The following is a 16,598-nucleotide window of genomic DNA, read 5'->3' as shown; positions in this document are numbered from 1 at the left end:
CGCTCCCCAGGCTCTGGGGAAGGCGATCCACGGCTCCGGGAGCCACGGATCGCCTTCCCCGGGGCCTGGGGAGCATTTTCCAACCTCAAACGCCACCTAAAAATGCTCCCCAGGCTCCGGGAGCCACGGATCGCCTTCCCCAGGGCCTGGGGAGCGTTTTCCAACCTCACACGCCGCCGAAAAACACTCCCCAGGCCCCGGGGCCTGGGGAGCGTTTTGCTACATGGGGGGGAGGCAAACCGTCCCCCAGTCCCCGCTGTATTTTTTTAACAGCGGGCTCTACTGCTAGTACAATTATATTATAATAATATAATAAATAACAATCATAACATAACATCTTTAAGTTCTTAAAGAGATGGGAATACCAGAGTGTCTTACCTGTCTCTTGAGAAACCTATATGCAGGTCAAGAAGCAACAGTGAGAACAGGGCATGGAATCACTGATTGGTTCAAAACTGAGAAAGGAGTTCGGCAAGGCTGTATACTGTCGCCTTGCCTATTTAACGTATGTGGAGCACATCACGAGAAAGGTGGGGTTAGATGAGTCACAAATTGGGATTAAGACTGCAAGGAGAAATATCAACAATAACAGATATGCAGATGATACCACTCTAATGGCAGAAAGCTAAGAGGAACAAAAGAGCCTCTTGATGCGGGTGAAGGAGGAGAGCGCAAAAGTTGGCTTGAAACTCAACATCAAGAAAACAAAGATCATGGCATCCGGCCCTCTCAATTCCTGGCAAATAGATGGGGAAGAAATGGAGGTAGTGACAGATTTTATTTTCCTGGGCTCCAAGATCCCTGCAGATGGGGACTGCAGCAAAGAAACGAAAAGATGCTTGCTCCTAGGAAGGAAAGCTATGGGAAATCTAGACAGCATCCTAAAAAACAGAGGCATCACCCTGCCAACAAAAATGCATCTAGTCAAGGCTATGGTCTTCCCAGTTGCAATGTATGGCTGTGAAAGTTGGACCATAAGGAAGGCCGAGCGTCAAAGAATTGAGGCTTTTGAACTCTGGTGCTGGAGAAGACTCTTGCGAGTCCCTTGGACTGCAAGGCGAACAAACCGGTCAGTCCTAGAGGAGATCAGCCCTGACTGCTCTTTAGAAGGCCAGATCCTGAAGATGAAGCTCAAATACTTTGGCCACCTCATGAGAAGGAAGGACTCCCTGGAGAAGAGCCTAATGCTGGGAGCGATCGAGGGCAAAAGAAGAAGGGGACGACAGAGAATGAGGTGGCTGGATGGAGACACTGAAGCAGTAGGTGCACACTTAAATGGACTCCGGGGAATGGTAGAGGACAGGAAGGCCTGGAGGATCATTGTCCATGGGGTCGCGATGGGTCGGACACGACTTCGCACCTAACAACAACAACAACAACAACATAACATGGCATAACATAATCATAATATAATATAACAGTGTTTTAAATAGTTGAAGTGATTTTTAACAGAACAAAAATAACAATCCCTGGGCAGGTCAGATTAGTCAGTCATGGAAGGGCATCTGGGGGGACGGAACCAGCAGATGTTTGAGTCGGTTTGCCTCACGCAAATGCTTGGTACATTCTGCCCTTCCGTGGTGGCTCGAGTTGGATCATATCATATCTTAAAATACAGTATTTAATATACTATTAAATTAAACTGACCGCATAAATTAAACATTTCACATTCCAAGCTATAAAATTTAAATTTCGTATTAAAATCACATAAAAATTTCCTCTGCGCAAAAAATAGAAACTTAAAACTGGGAAGAAGAGGCATATAATAAGTTCTTGGAGGATTGGTTGAGCCAATCCACTATGGTCTTCAGACATTTGCCCAAAAGGTCTGGAGGTGTAGATGGCTGGCCATCTATCAGCAGAAATCAGTTCTGGCTGAGCAACAAGATTTTCTCTGGAAAAAGGTTGCAAAAGACTTACAGCTATGTCCAGTTGTGTAATTTTGGATGATCCTTTGCTTAGTGATGTCAAAAATTGCATTGTTTTAAATGATTATGTTGGGTATGAACTAGCAGAGGCAATAGAGGCCACAAAATAGTCCCTTTTTGTAGCCACTGCCATAAGCATTCATAAGCGTCTTATAAAATGTTCTCGAGGCTTCATCACAAGTTTTCTGCTGAACTCCTTCTAGCCATCTCAGTTGTTGTTTCTGTTTGCCCACTTCCAATGTATACCATGGAGCTGGTCCCTTGCTGGCCTCCTTTGAAAGGAATATCAAAGGGAGATTAGAAAAAGACACTGCTGAATTGCAACTGATAATTAAGCTCAAGTCAATAGATCTACCTGGACTTTATTGAGACCTCAGTTTTCTATTACCAGTGCTAACGTCCCCATACATACAATACTAACTGTCCACATATCACACCTAATCCAATCATGCCTGCTATGATCATTCACCTATTATCATTTGCCTGCTGACATTCAGCATCTGAAATCACTCCACTTTCCAATATATAGAAGGGGTGGACTCACATTGTAAATGTATCGTGAAAGTTGATGCCATGCCACAGATTTTGTTAGGATAAGGGTAGGCATGTGTAGAGCTAGTTTTTTTATTACTTATGTTTTATTGTATACCAGGCAAAAGAAAAGTAATCGAAGAACTCTCAAAGAACTCTTTGATTACTTACTTATTATCCATACATGGATCATTGGTTCTTTTCTGCCATATGTTATTTTCACATTCTCCTGTGCTATTTCTAAAGCCACAGGGATGCCATGACAAAGTCCACATGCTCCACCCACCTTCAAACAACTTTACTCTAGACAACAACTTATTTATTTATTTATTTGGATTTTTATACGGACCTTCCATACGGATCTCGGTGGTTTACACAAAATGTCATAGGTTGATTACATGGAACATCATAACAATATAACAAATATAACAGTATAACAATCATAACATATCAACTAAAACAATATTTTAACAGGAACAATAACTTTGAGATCCTTAGGTGGGTCGGTATATACAATCATGGAAGAGGGTATCTGAGGAGGGACCAGGGATGTTGTTGGTTCCGTCAGCCTCAAGCAAATGCCTGGTGGAGGACCTCCCTGTTACAGGCCCTGAGAAATTGTGGGAGTTCAGGCAGGGCCCTGATCTCTTCAAAGAGCTCATTCCAGCGGGTAGGGGCCAGGACAGAAAAAGCTCTGGCCCTTGTTGAGGTCCGATGAGCCTCTTTGAGGCCAGGGATCACCTGCCAGTTGGAGGTGGCAGAGTGTTGGGCTCTCTCAGGTACACTGGGCCCAGACTGCATATGGCCTCGAAGCTAACTACCAAAACCTTAAGCCTAATCTGGCATTCAACTGGGAGCCAGCTGGGTTGTTGGAGTACAGGCCGGATGTGGGATCTCCAAGGTGTATTAGTGAGAATCCTGGCTGCAGCATTCTGTACCAGTTTTAGTTTCCGGATCAAGAATAAGGGTAGGCATGTGTAGAGCTAGTTGTAGAATTCCAGTGTAGAGATGTCACATGGATCACTGTGGCTAGGTGTTCTGGGGCTAAGTAGGGCGCTAGTAGCCTGGCTTGGCAGAGGTGGTAAAATGCCAGCTGCGCTACCTTTTTCTCTTCAGCACAGACATAAGGTATAAGAGCCTTCTCATGGTTGGATTTGGCATACCTGGAATTTTAACACGGTATGTTGACTGCTTGGTGTAGTGGTTAGGAGTGCCGACTTCTAATCTGGCAAGCCGGGTTCGATTCTACACTCCCCCACATGCTACCAGCTGGATGACCTTGGGATCTCCACAGCACTGATAAAACTGTTCTGACTGAGCAGTAATATCAGGGCTCTCTACCTCACAGGGTGTCTGTTATAGGGAGAGGAAAGGGAAGGTGATGGTAAACTGCATTGAGACTCCTTCTGGTAAAGTGGCATTTAAGAACCAAGTCTTCTACTTCTAAAATAAAAAAGAGCTTAGTTATGCCAGTGAACTGGGCTCTTGTTTCAGGAGATGTAAGTAGTAACCAGAAGCCAATAAGTCTCGTTTCAGTAAGCAAAATTTTTCAGCATGTTCAAAGAAGGGTGGTTAGAAAGTCCTGTGCTGGTTGCGTCAGCTTAAACTGTATGTCGCCAGGGCAAAATCATGCCACCAAACTGACACAATAAGACTATGCACCTGCTTCTCTGTACTCAGCTCATACAGTTCACCCAGCTGCCCATGTCACTAGGCCATGTGGGATGCTTGCTGCAGGAAACAAATTTGGCCACTGTTAATGAGCAGCAAATTGTCAGCTATTTATTACATTTTTGCTTGTAGGATTAACCTTCTTAATACTATTGCCACAGGTGCCAAAATATCTTGGAAGAAGTTAAAAGACTAAATTTGTCCTTTTCGTATTTCTTAAAAAGATGAATAATGCAGCAGAATACCTTGGGCTAGCATGAATGTAAGACTTTAGGGATATAAAAATGCTTCAGACTTGTCAGCGATTCAAATGAAACCCAAACAAACTCAACAACAAGGCATTGGTATACCTTTGGTATAGATTTTGTGGGAACAAGATACTTGCAGCATTCATGTTTATACAAACTGTAACTTTTAAAAATTGTTATTATTGTGTATATTTTATGCGATAATATGATTTTTTTCCTTCTGTAAACAGCTGCGAGCCAGTTTCCTGGGAGCAGTGGCCTAGAAATCTAAACACAAATAAAATAAATAAAAACACAATTTTGTCTTTTTACTATTTATTTCATTACTAGTATCAAAGCCCATTTTAAAAATGGGCTTTGAAAGGGGTCCAGCAGGCAAGGGATAGCCCCAACACCAGTCCAACCCCCACCTCCGCCAGCTTCACATTGGGCTGCAAAGCCATCTTACCGCCTTGCAGAGCCCTCTTGCTGCTTTGCACATCCCGATTGCGCCCTGCCCCGGACAGGCCGTGCCCACTCTCTGCCCACTTATCCCTTAGAAAGTTTTTATAATAGCGAGCCGCTGTTACAGATATCTTGCTCTCTAATGGTGACTAGTATATCCTCTCCATTTGATCTGCAAATCTCGACAGATTAGACTTAGGGCACGTGAATGGCTCAAAGCTGCCCTAAGCTTCTATGGCAGAGTGGGGATTCAGATCTGGGCTTTCCATATCTGGAACAACTTTAATGTATAATATAAAAAGCTAAGGCCTAGGTGGGCTGAGAATGGGCGGGGCCAGTCCAATCTTTGTACCAAGATCAGACTGCCCCCCCCCGCCCGGACTAATAGGGAGGCAACACAGCCTGCCATCCAGCCTAGCCAGGGGCAATCTGGTGTAATCGCTGGCAGTCTGCCCCTGACCACTGCAGGGAGAGGAGGTTAGTGCGGCTGCCAAGAGGGGTGAGAATGGAGGTTTGGACAGGATGCACCAGCCCTTTTCACCTCAGGGCTGTCCTAACTGTCACATCCAACAACTTCTCTCAATTTGCCTCAGATCACTGACAGAGTTGGTAGGAGGCTGGTGAGTGCTCTCCCTCTCCCCTCCCTTCAGGCCTGCTGTGAAGGAGCCTCTAACAGCTCCTGTCTGAGGTGAGGGAGGCATTTCCTTCCAATGCATAGGTGTCTGTGGGGGTACTTGTGCTTTCCTGGAGGTTGGTGGTCCCTGGTCTGAACATATTTCTTGAAGTCTGGAAGTGGGGCCTCAAAAATGTGTAATGCTCCACAGCCATCTAGCACCAGTTACCTATTTCAGGTCAAGAAAACATTGTAGAGAGGAGGTAAGATTGCCAGATTGGTGTAGGTTCATGTTCCTCTTCTTCTAAGGAGCAACCGTGAAAGAAGCATATGGGCGCATAACATTTTATCAACAGTAAAAAAAATTGAGACAGAAGGAGCAAGGTGGACACCTGTGTACTGTGACTACCCCATGTGGATTAGGGCAGGGGGACATTTCAGTGTCTGTGGCCTAATTCACACAAGAGGGGCCTAATTAACACAAGACTTTGAACACAGAACTGGGAGGAATGGTTTGCCATGTAATCTCCCCCCTAAGAAAAGTCTCCAGTCTGATTTTCCCTTCACATATCTGAAGACATGGCTCTGGAAAGCTCATCTGTAACCACTATGCCACAATTCCCAAAGGTCAGTCCTCTCCCACATTCAATGAATATTCCAAACCGCAGGTTCTTGACACCCATCTCTCCATACCCATGCCCTCGTTTGTCACCATGCCACCACAACCTCCCACATGACACACACATTCAACCCCATGCCCTTACAAACTGGACAATTCCTCCCCTTCCTCTTCCCACTGCCAAGCTCTAGCACCCGTTATATTCCCGGATACAATGGGCTTTGCCCCTTTGCCCCAGTATAACATTCTAACCCCTCCATTACACTGTCTCAGAGAGGAAAACCCCAATTTGCTTATCAGTTTTGATTCAGTTTTCCTAAATATATATCATGTTTTTTGAAGCTAATAATTTTTCCTGGTTCCCAAATCTACTCAAACTGAGACATTGTGCTTGCATTAACTCCGTGGAGTATCTTTAACCACTCCTGCGGAGCGGATAAAATAAAGGAGTAAGGGCTAAAGGGGAAGAGATAGGGCGGGCTCTGTCCGGGATAAAAACTCGGAGGGCCCAATCAGAAGCCGCGAAGCGGCTCCGGATTGGGCCCTCCGAGTGTCACTCGAGGGCCAAGCAGCCAATGGGGTGCTCCCCATTGGCTGGTTGGCCCAGCCTCGCCGCTCAGAGGACGAAGCCTTCCCCAGTGGTACATCCTCCGGCCGGCTTCCCCTCGCCCAGCGAGCCTTCTGCGGGGCCCTGGGGCAGGCTCGCCTGCCCCTGGGCCCGGTAGAAGGCCGGAAAGCCCGCCACCCCCTTCCCGAGCCTTCTGCCAGGCCCTGGGGCAGCCTCGCCTGCCCTTGGGCCCAGCAATAGGCCGCAAAGCCTGCCACCCCCGCACCAAGCCTTCTGCTGGGCCCTTGGGCAGCCTCGCCTGCCCTTGGGCCTGGCAGTAGGCTGCAAAGCCTGCCGCCGCCGTCCCAAGCTTTCTGCTGGGCCCTGGGGCAGCCGAGCCTGCCCCTAGGCCCGGCAGAAGGCTGCAAAGTCCCCTTTCAGGCCACCTACCTGACTCCATTCCTGCCTTCCTCCCAGCATTCCCTTTATCCCTCTCAGCATTCCCTTTGTCCTTCCTCCTAGCATCCTCTTTGTCCTTCCCTTCCTTACTTCCTCTCTTCTATCGGCCTCTTTCTCCCTACCTGTTTCTCTCCCTCTTCTTCTGTCTCTATCTTTCTTCCTTCCTTCCTTCCTTCCTTCCTTCCTTCCTTCCTTCCTTCCTTCCTTCCTTCCTTCCTCTCTGTCTCTCTTTCTCTCTTTCTCCCTTCCTTCGCCCCAGCCCTCCACCCACCCACCATGCTAGAGCCCGATGTGTTTTGCCCACAGTCGGCTTAATATCTAGTTTGAACATATTTCATTGAATAACCAATTTTGGACCAGGTCACCAACTCCCCTGAGCTTCTGACCAGGGTGGGTGGGGATGGAGTGGTTTCATTTGATAAAAACAAGTCTGAAACCATCCATTTAGTCTCATGAAATAGCTTTTGGTGCTTTGGACCGAGGCCTTAAATTGCAAGTTTTAGTCAGCACTAGGATTTGGATACTCTGGGACCTATAGGTAAATTTGTTTTCAGCTGTATTGTTCCACAGCTGCAGAAGTTGTTTTTTTGTATCAAATATTGATCTTTGCCTCAAATAAAACATTTCATATATAATACGTATCAAAGTACTTAAATAAAATAAATTATAATGAACTAATACATCATAATGAAAATGCACATCAGTAATAATGTGATTTTTTAAAATCACTTTGATCATTCAAAGGAAGTCATATTGATTTAGTTGCCTGGGTAAAGAGGATGCTGTTGAAAAGCAATGAGTCAGAGAAAAAGCACAGAGGTGTTGTGTATGGAACATGTCTCAAGCTGGTTTGCCACAAGATATGGAAGAGTTAAAAGGAACTCAAAGGATTAGTCTGCATTTTTAAATAAAATGAACATACTCCTCTCAGAGTTTCTGTTCTGCTGAAATAGAGCAGGAGAGAGATGAAAGCTTTGCACTTCAACAAAAATTGTGACTTATTGACAGACACCCACCCTTACTTTACCCAGAATTGGCTAAAACAAAGTATTTTGCTTCTTGCACAATTGATAACAGTTGGGATGACAAAACAAGAGCTTGGTTGACATTGATTTGGTAGCCCTTGTCATTCTAAATTAAACACTGAAGGCAGTGTGATAGAAACAGTAGGTAAGAAAAGCAATGATTATCTGAAGAAGAATAGCAAGATGGTAACACAGTGGGGGTAAAATCAATGCAAAAAAAAAAAGCATTTTTATATGCTAGTACCACCAATGAAATACAGTGTTTAGCTTCAGTATCACTGTTCAGAAAAGCTAGCTGAATTATTTCCCCCAGCAAATGCTCTTTGTGTTTCAGATCACATACATTAATCTTTAAGGACAGGTAAATCCATGGCCACAAGCAGTAGTTATTTGGCTGTATTTATTTATTTATTTATTTATTTATATGCTGCCTTTGGTTTAAAAAACCCATCAAACTGGAAAGCAAATATTACAAAGACATACAGAATAATAAAGAATCAGCATCCAATGAACTGAACCAACAAACATACAAGAATACAGTACTTAGAGGAAGAAGAATTAGTCTTTTAAACATCCTTGCTTCTACTTTTTACTGAAAGGTGAGCAGTCATGAGACCACACAACCTTCTTCCATGTTTCTTATATTCTGTTATCTAAGTAAGACAAATCTTTGGATACTTAAATCAAGTGAATGGAGGTGTGAATGAGCATGTTGGATCAAGCCTGAAAAAAGCCCTTGGTTCACAGAAAAATATGAAATAAATTTGGATCTTTTAAATTTCCGAATATCATAATAATAATTGCCTGTACCTTTAAACAATAGATTCCCTCAGTGGCTGTTGCTAGGCAATCACAGTTTACAGTCTGGGTTTCAGAGTGGAAAAAAAGTGATGTGAGGAGGTAGGGCCCTTTCCTGCATTATTCTGGCCTTTGAAGGAGAACTCATTGAGGCCAGGCCTGACTAGGGTTGCTAGCTCCAGGTTGAGAAATTCTTGATTTTGTGGTGGAGTCTGAGGGCATGGTTTGGGGATGGAAAAAGCTGCAAACAAATATGATACTTCTTTCCTTTTGAGCTGAAACTTACCTGTGCTTTTTACAAGGAGTTTCTCTTCCTTTTGCAATCTCAAGGACAGAATGAGCTCTAGCAGTTTGTGTTTTCTGATATTTTAAGACTTGGGTTTTAACTTTTAATATAGTATCCTTTATATAATGTAACTATACTTATGTAAACTCAGTGTTGTAATTATTATTGTACTAGTAGTAAAGCCCATTGCGTGCTATAATGCAACAGGTGCTAGCTTAAGGTTTGGTGCAGGTTTTGTGCCTCACTTGGAAACTGGCAACCGTAAGAGAAGGTCTCTCTGTGCACAACAGTTCTGACTCATGTCAGGTTCAAGCACACCTAGGAAGTGTGGAATTCCAGAACATGAACCTACACATGTCTTGCAACCTTACCTCCTCTCTGCAATGTTTTCTTGATCTGAAATAGGCCAGGGGGCACTATGTGGCTGGTTGGGTGGCTGCGGAGGCATTATAACCACTTCCAAACCTCAAGGAATATTTCCAATCGAGAGGCACCCAACCTACAGGTGGGGCCTGGAGAGCTCCTTGAATTATTGTTCATCTCCAGACTATAAAGATCAGCTCCCAAGGCAGAAAGGGCTGCTTTGGAGGATCGACTCCATTGTACCCTTGTGAGGCCCCACTTCCAAACCTCATTTTCACTGGGCTCAGCTAGCCCAGTCTGTTTCTTGGCTGGTGATATCTGCCCTTGTGAAGCCTGAGGACTACTGCTGGCAACTGCCGTTCCTGTTGTCCACAAAGCCAAATCATCGCCTAATAAAACTGAAAAACCTAGTTCCCCCAAAAGTGCCACTGTCTACTTTCCTGTAAACCCTTTGTATGTGAACTCCCAAGCTTAACTCCACTTGAATTCTGGACCACTTATGCCTTTTATTTCATAGGACCTTCATGGCCAATACTGATTTTTATTTATCAGGGCAGGCTTGAGCAAGTCACTTCAGCCTCTATGTCTCTTGTTCAGTTGCTTGCTTACCATTTACAGGTACAGGGTCTAAATAGTCCATATTTAATTCCTCCTGCACTTTCCGGACTTGTAGGATCCTTGCTGGTGTATTTGTCTATTTTCACCACAAAATAAAAACTATTGCTGGTACAGGCTGACCAGAGCTCATAGCCATACCTGCGCCATTCCACCACAACCTCAGCCTGCAAGCCTCTACCATTGTCTCTAGTATCTAGTTGGTCTGTCTGATTGCACTAAAAATACACACTGTTGTTGGCAAGGGCCTGTCAGAGCCCACTGCTCAAGGGCGTCATACCCACGCCAGACCACCCCAACCTCAGCCTGTAAGCCTCTACCATTATCTCATTATCTCTAGAATTATCTCTACTATTGCTGCTTATCTCTACACTTTAAATATCAGCTCTGCAGGCAAAACCTGAATCACAGAATCACAGAGTTGGAAGGGGCCATACAGGCCATCTAGTCCAACCCCCTGCTCAACGCAGGATCAGCCCAAAGCATCCTAAAGCTCTGGAGGATGGACTCTGAGGCATTTTAACGTTTTGTAACGTTTTGAGGTTCCGCCTCTAAACCTCAAGGAATATTTCCAACCCAGGATAGCCAACATCCAGGTTGGGCCTGGAGATCTCCTGGAATTACAGCTCATCTCCAGACTCTAAGGATCAGCTTTCCAGGCAGAAAGTGCTGCTTTGGAGGTTGGACAGGGTTATTATACAAAAGAAACATTTGAGCCTCCCGTACAGGTTGTTTTGGAGATGAAACACTTGAGGCTTACTGCACAGGGTTATTGTGCAGATGAAACAGGAGGCAAAATAACCCCCACAACCGCATCCAGTTTCATCTGCACAACAACCTTCCATGGTAGGCCTCAAATGTTCAGAGAGTTGTGGAGAAGAGACACGCATGGCTTGGCTGTGTCTTCCCTCCAGCAGCGAGGCTGGCTACAACAGTATTTGAAGTGAGAAGGGGCTTTTCTGTGGCCTCTGTGGCCTCCCTGACAGCCAGCAGTTAGGCAGAAGAGGAAAGCTTTCCCCCTCAAAAGGAAAGTACCCCCATAGACTCCTGTGTGTTGCTCTTGGAAATGCATTCCTCGCCTCAGTCAGGAGATGCAGAGGCTTCCTTCACAGCAGGCTTGAAGGGATATGTGTGTGTGTGTGTAATCCTGAGCAAGAGCAGCAATTGGCCCTGAGGAGGAGGGGGGATACTCCACTAATAGGAGGCTTTGGAATCTTCAGCATTTTGTCAGGTGGTATGGTCCGCAATTTTACTTATATGTATCAGGGGTGGCCACACTGTGGCTCTCCAGATATCCATGGACTACAATTACCATGAGCCCCTGTGACCATGGTGCTGGCAGGGCCTCATCTGAATTTCAGTCCGTGGACATCTGGAGAGCCACAGTTTGGCCACCCATGAATAGATTTTACATTACAGATTCCTCTAATGAAGCCTGTTGGTAGAGAATTGTGGGAAATTTGACTGAGTAATAAAATATCTTTGTCAGATTTTGTGCCACTTGCCTTGGCCTTGTTTATTGCACATTGGCATTTAAAAATCCCAACTTTAAATATAGACTAATGGGGTCTGAAACTGCTGAGACTGAGAGGGAAAAAGATACCTTAATGAAAGTGTCAATCCAGTGTGCTGTAGCAGTGAAAAAGGCAATCTATGTTAAGGATTACTAGGAAAGATTGAAAAGAAAACAGTTGATATCATATAATGCCCCATTTAGATCTATGCTGCAGCCTCATTTGGAATACTGTGTATAGTTCTGGTCACTGCATTTTAAAAAGGACACTGAAGAGCTGAGAAAAGAATAGAGGAGGGCAACCAAAATGATTAGGGGATTGGTGCACCTTCCCTATGAGACAAGGCTACTGGACTCTGATTTTGTTGTGCTACTTCACACCAATACCCATTTGAATCTGTGTTTGCACATGTTTTCTTTCATCACACAGAAATGCTCGCTTCATTCACAGAAAGGAACGAATTGATCCACCGCCCTTTAAGCCAAACTCAGATTTACTGCAGCCTGGAAGAATCATCTCTCAAGAGACCACCTTCTGCTTGTCCATGAGAGGATGAGAGTCTGGCAGAAAAAAGCCAAGAGGGGATTCAGATCTGAGGGTGGAGATTTCAGTATAAAAAGAGCAACTTCCTCCCCCAGGGCTGAATCTGCTAGGGAGACTTGAGTCCTCACTCACCCATGATATTTATTGGGTTATCTTAGGCCAACCACTGTCTCTCCATGCAATCTATCTGAGAGGCTATCTTGTTGTGAATATATAAAATGGGAAATAAATAGTGATATTGATTACCTATAAAGTAGGCAGTGTACACAGTATATTAAAATAAAATGACAGTTGACACAGGTATGCAATCAAGTAATGTGATTTTTATATTCACCAAGGCTTTGGTGAATTTTTGAGGGATGGTGAGCTTTAAGATTTTTATAGCCTTTAGGCTATTTGATCTGTTTTAACCTTTCAGAAACTGCCTTGAACAAGAATCTGAAACGTTTCAAATAAATAGTATAGTACATCTCTTAGCTACCTGTGCATATTTTAAAGCAAATGGAGAAAAGCAAAGGAAAGCAAACCAAACAAGTCCCTTATATGCAAATAACAATGAGGAGACATGCAGCTGTTAATGTTTAGGCAAATTACTTAATATATCTGAGGTGAGATATTCTAAAGATGGAAATTAGCCTAGCCAAGGAAGGCATAGAATTTCCCAAGCAAACAAACTGCAGTTTATTTATTGATGAGAAGACTCTCTCTCTTGGGTTTTTTTTTTTTTACAACTATTTGTCTTTACAGCTTTTTGGTTCTGCCACCCACAAAGGGCTCCCACACAGCTCATTACATAACTTCTAGACAGGAGAACGTAGGTACTGCTTATTTCTGTGGCACATGAATCAAAATGCCAGCTAGGATCTCCTCCTACAAACACTGGGGAAAGTCGCATCAGATGCTTGGCTTCCTTAGGAAACTAATCAGAAGGAAGCTCTCTCTTTCTCACACACACACACACACACGCTTTTTCTCAAGATATCAAAGAAAAGCAGCCTTCCACCACACCTTTTAAAAGTCTGGCAGAGCAATAATCTCTTGGCTTTAAAGAGAGAGGATAAAATGATTTGCATCTCTAGACAGGTCCAGCGAATTACTCTCAAAGTATACAGTGTTGCTTGGAGGGCCTGAAGATTTATTTATTTATTTATAGTTGGATTTATATACCGCCTTTCACCAAAAGGTCTCATGGCGGTTCACAATAAAATAAAAAATCGCAGTAAATCACATAAACCCCATAAGTGCCCATTATTACAATAAAAAGATGACATTTTATTCTGTGACTCTCCCCGCTTGTTCAGAGAGAGGTCAGATGTTAGTTCCATAAGAGAGAGAGGAGAGAAAAACTGGCTGATTGATCAGGGATCTTGGATGGAACCCGAGCTCCATCCTGGCCTCAACCATTTGCCTGGTGGACGAACTCCGTCTTACAGGCCCTGCGGAAAGATGATAATTCGGACAGGGCCCTTAGCTCCTCCGGGAGCTCATTCCACCAGGTTGGGGCCAGGACCGAAAAGGCCCTGGCCCTGGTCGAGGCCAGGCGAACGTCTCAGGGGCCCGGGACAGTCAGTAGATTCATACCCACAGAGTAGAGAGCAAGCAAGATCTCCTGAGACTACAGATGACAGAGATATTTTTGCCTGGGGGAAAATGGCTGCTTTGTAAGGTGGACTCTGTGACATTACACTCCCACTTAGCTCCCACCCTTCCCCAAACCCTGCCTTCCCTGGGTCCTACCTCTAAATCTCCAGGTATTTCCCTACCAATAGTTGGCAACCTTTTTTGCTGGCCTTCTGATGGCATAGTGTTAGAAGTTCTGATTCCTAGGGCTGCAAAGAACATTAAGGAAACAAAATTTGGGGCAGGGGGAGCCTGGGCAACTTGGAGGGGCAACAGTGTGGGGTGTGTCCTATAATTTGCTTTCAAATAATGTTTGGGATGGGTGTCAGGGAGAAAGACAAAGAGGATCTATTTGAAAGTCTTCTCTTGGCAGCCCTGCCCAAGGCAAGCCCCCTTAGAAGTCACTGTCATGTATACAGACATAGATCTTTACTTTCTCTACTCCATATGTACATTTTATAAGTTTCTGTCATGGCCTATTAGTTACCTTGGCTGAAATCCTTAGCCTTTACTTTCAGGAAAATTGCTCAAGCACAAACCACTAGCCGATGCCCTGTGTTCAAAAGAACTCTTCTGTGTTCATAGAACAGCATTAACTAGGAAATGAAAAGAGCCCTGGAGCAAGTCAAGCAAACAGCCACTGCTGTTCTACGGGGCAGCAGCATAAGACCATTTAACTCAGTGGCGCTGTCAATAGACCTTAGTTCACCCAGTGCATCATTCCCAAAATTGGAAGCCGTTCAGAAGGAGGCAGTTGGTGAGCTAACATCAAATGCCATTGCTGCTGAGGGGTCTGGGCCAAGCACACCCTAAGGCTTGGCAGAGTATCTGGGGCTTGGCTCTGTTTGGTTCTGACTACCAGTGATCATCTAGGGCAGTGGACCAGGGGGTGATTTCCCTCTGCCACTGCCAAAGAAGAAAACAGCAGGCTGCTGGGACTAGAGGGAGGCAGGGGGAATCTGCTCCTGTAGGTTGTTCCATGAAGTTTTCACAGGGAATAATTTTCTTAATAAAAATTTGCACCAACTTACTGCAACAGACATTAGGCCAGGGATTCTCAACTGGGGGTACATGGAACCCTGGGGTCTGCCAGAGCTCTGTGCCCTTTCCCAGAAGTTCAGATGACCACTGATGTCACTAGACGTCACTGGAGTCCTAGGCCGTGTAGCCTCCCATCCAGCCATTCCACCATCCCAGAGACTTTCCTGGATACAACCCAGGGAGGATTTGCCATAGTCAGAGCCCCAGAGTCCAGCTGGGGCAAGAGTTCTGGGCTATTCTCTAGAGCAGAGGTAGTCAACCTGTGGTCCTCCAGATGTTCATGGACTACAATTCCCATAAGCCCCTGTCAGCAAGTGCTGACAGGGGCTCATGGGAATTGTAGTCCACGAACATCTGGAGGACCACAGGTTGACTACCCCTGCTCTAGAGACTCTGGCCACAGGCAAGAAGAAAGTGAAGGTGGCATGAAGTGGTGGCAACCCTGAACCTGATGTGGTGCCCTTCTCCCGGCTCTCTGTCTGATCTTTCTTTAGTGAGGAAGGCCAAGTTGGTTCAACTGCCACCTGTGCTGGGCTGTGGTCTCTGGTAAGAGCAGTTGGCTGGAATTCCTACCTGAGCTTGGGAAAGCAAGAGCTCATGGGAGCCAAGTCAAAGCTGAAAAGTTCCAAGTAAGCAGGTAGGGCAAATCCAGAAGCGTAGTTCAAAAGTTCAATTCATCAAGAGTTTCAGGGAGACCAGCAATGCAGGAGACAGGCAAGAATCAGGCATGCTGGGTGTCAGCATCCTGGCTGGATGCCCAGTTACTTCCATATCAGCTGGGACTCCCAGCTGCACTTCAACAGGCATCTTCTGCTAGCTCAGTCTTCATCCTGAGAAGACACATTTCCTGTAGCAACCAACAACACGCTTGCTTCATCTTTTAGTTGTCAGCTCACCCTGAAGATGCTGCCTATGATGACCTGCAGCTGTCTGGGGAGATATCAGCCTGATGAGTTACAGCTGGTTGCAAGTGGGGCTGACAACTGGGCTGAGGAGCTTCTGCAAGCACTACTAGCTTGGGGTCCTCAGCAGTCTGCTCTTTGGCTGAACTTAAGCTGGGCAGACAGGGCAGTCTGTTAGGCTTTGGTGTTTCTGCCAGAGAGTCCTGAGCTGCCTACCCCTCCTGTTGGCACATTGCCTCCCCTTGACCATTTCAGGGTCCTACTTTGGACTGCTTCAGTCTGCTCTCCTTGGACAATGTAAAGAGAACTTTGGCAGCTGTTTGGCCAACCACGTGACCCCTCAACCTGTGTCCATCATGTGAAAGCTACTGGTGAGAAGATCCCAGTCAGTTTCTGAGAGATTGTTAATCTCTCCCTAGTTTCAAAGATTTTCTTGGAGAGGCTAAATGAGGTCGTGGTTAGGCCACATTTGAAAGAAAATCAGGCCTGGATCTATTTGACCCAGCTAACTACCACCTGGTTTTGCACTTGCATTTCTGGATAAAGTAATTGAGCATGCAGTCACAGAAAAACTACAGAGTTCCCATTCCAGTCCAGCTTCTGACCTGGCCATGGGGTGGAGATTGCTCTGGTTGCACTCACAATCTCCAGAGACAGCTGGATCTAGGTGGGTCAATATTGTTGTTCTTGTTAGACTTGACAACAGTGTTTGACAAGGTGCATCCCTCAAATGGCTGCAATTTCTCCCCTTCACTCCCTCCCCCAGCTGTTTACCTTTTTCCTATTCTTTGTTGAGGTTAGCCATGGCCTGCAGGGCCACTTTAAAATGGA

General features: G+C 45.2%; 2 long non-coding RNA genes across 2 annotated transcripts in view; one reads left to right on the top strand and one right to left on the bottom strand.

The window, feature by feature from the left end:
* Positions 1-1,389: 1,389 nt before the first annotated feature.
* Positions 1,390-15,746, bottom strand: LOC143830088 (uncharacterized). Its single transcript, XR_013228344.1, has 2 exons — positions 15,439-15,746; positions 1,390-2,200 (listed from the first exon to the last, which is right to left on the bottom strand). It is a non-coding gene; the product is annotated as an uncharacterized LOC143830088 (long non-coding RNA).
* The window catches only part of LOC143830089 (uncharacterized), a 37,001-nt gene continuing 29,351 nt past the window's right edge, over positions 8,949-16,598 (top strand). Inside the window, exon 1 of the long non-coding RNA XR_013228346.1 lies at positions 8,949-8,985. This is a non-coding gene — a long non-coding RNA (uncharacterized LOC143830089). The remainder of the gene's footprint in view (positions 8,986-16,598) is intronic.

The sequence above is a fragment of the Paroedura picta genome, chromosome 2, assembly GCF_049243985.1.
Source record: "Paroedura picta isolate Pp20150507F chromosome 2, Ppicta_v3.0, whole genome shotgun sequence".
NCBI lineage: Eukaryota > Metazoa > Chordata > Lepidosauria > Squamata > Gekkonidae > Paroedura > Paroedura picta.
The sequence above is the reverse complement of the archived record's forward strand: the minus strand, read 5'-3'. Positions and strand labels throughout refer to the sequence as shown.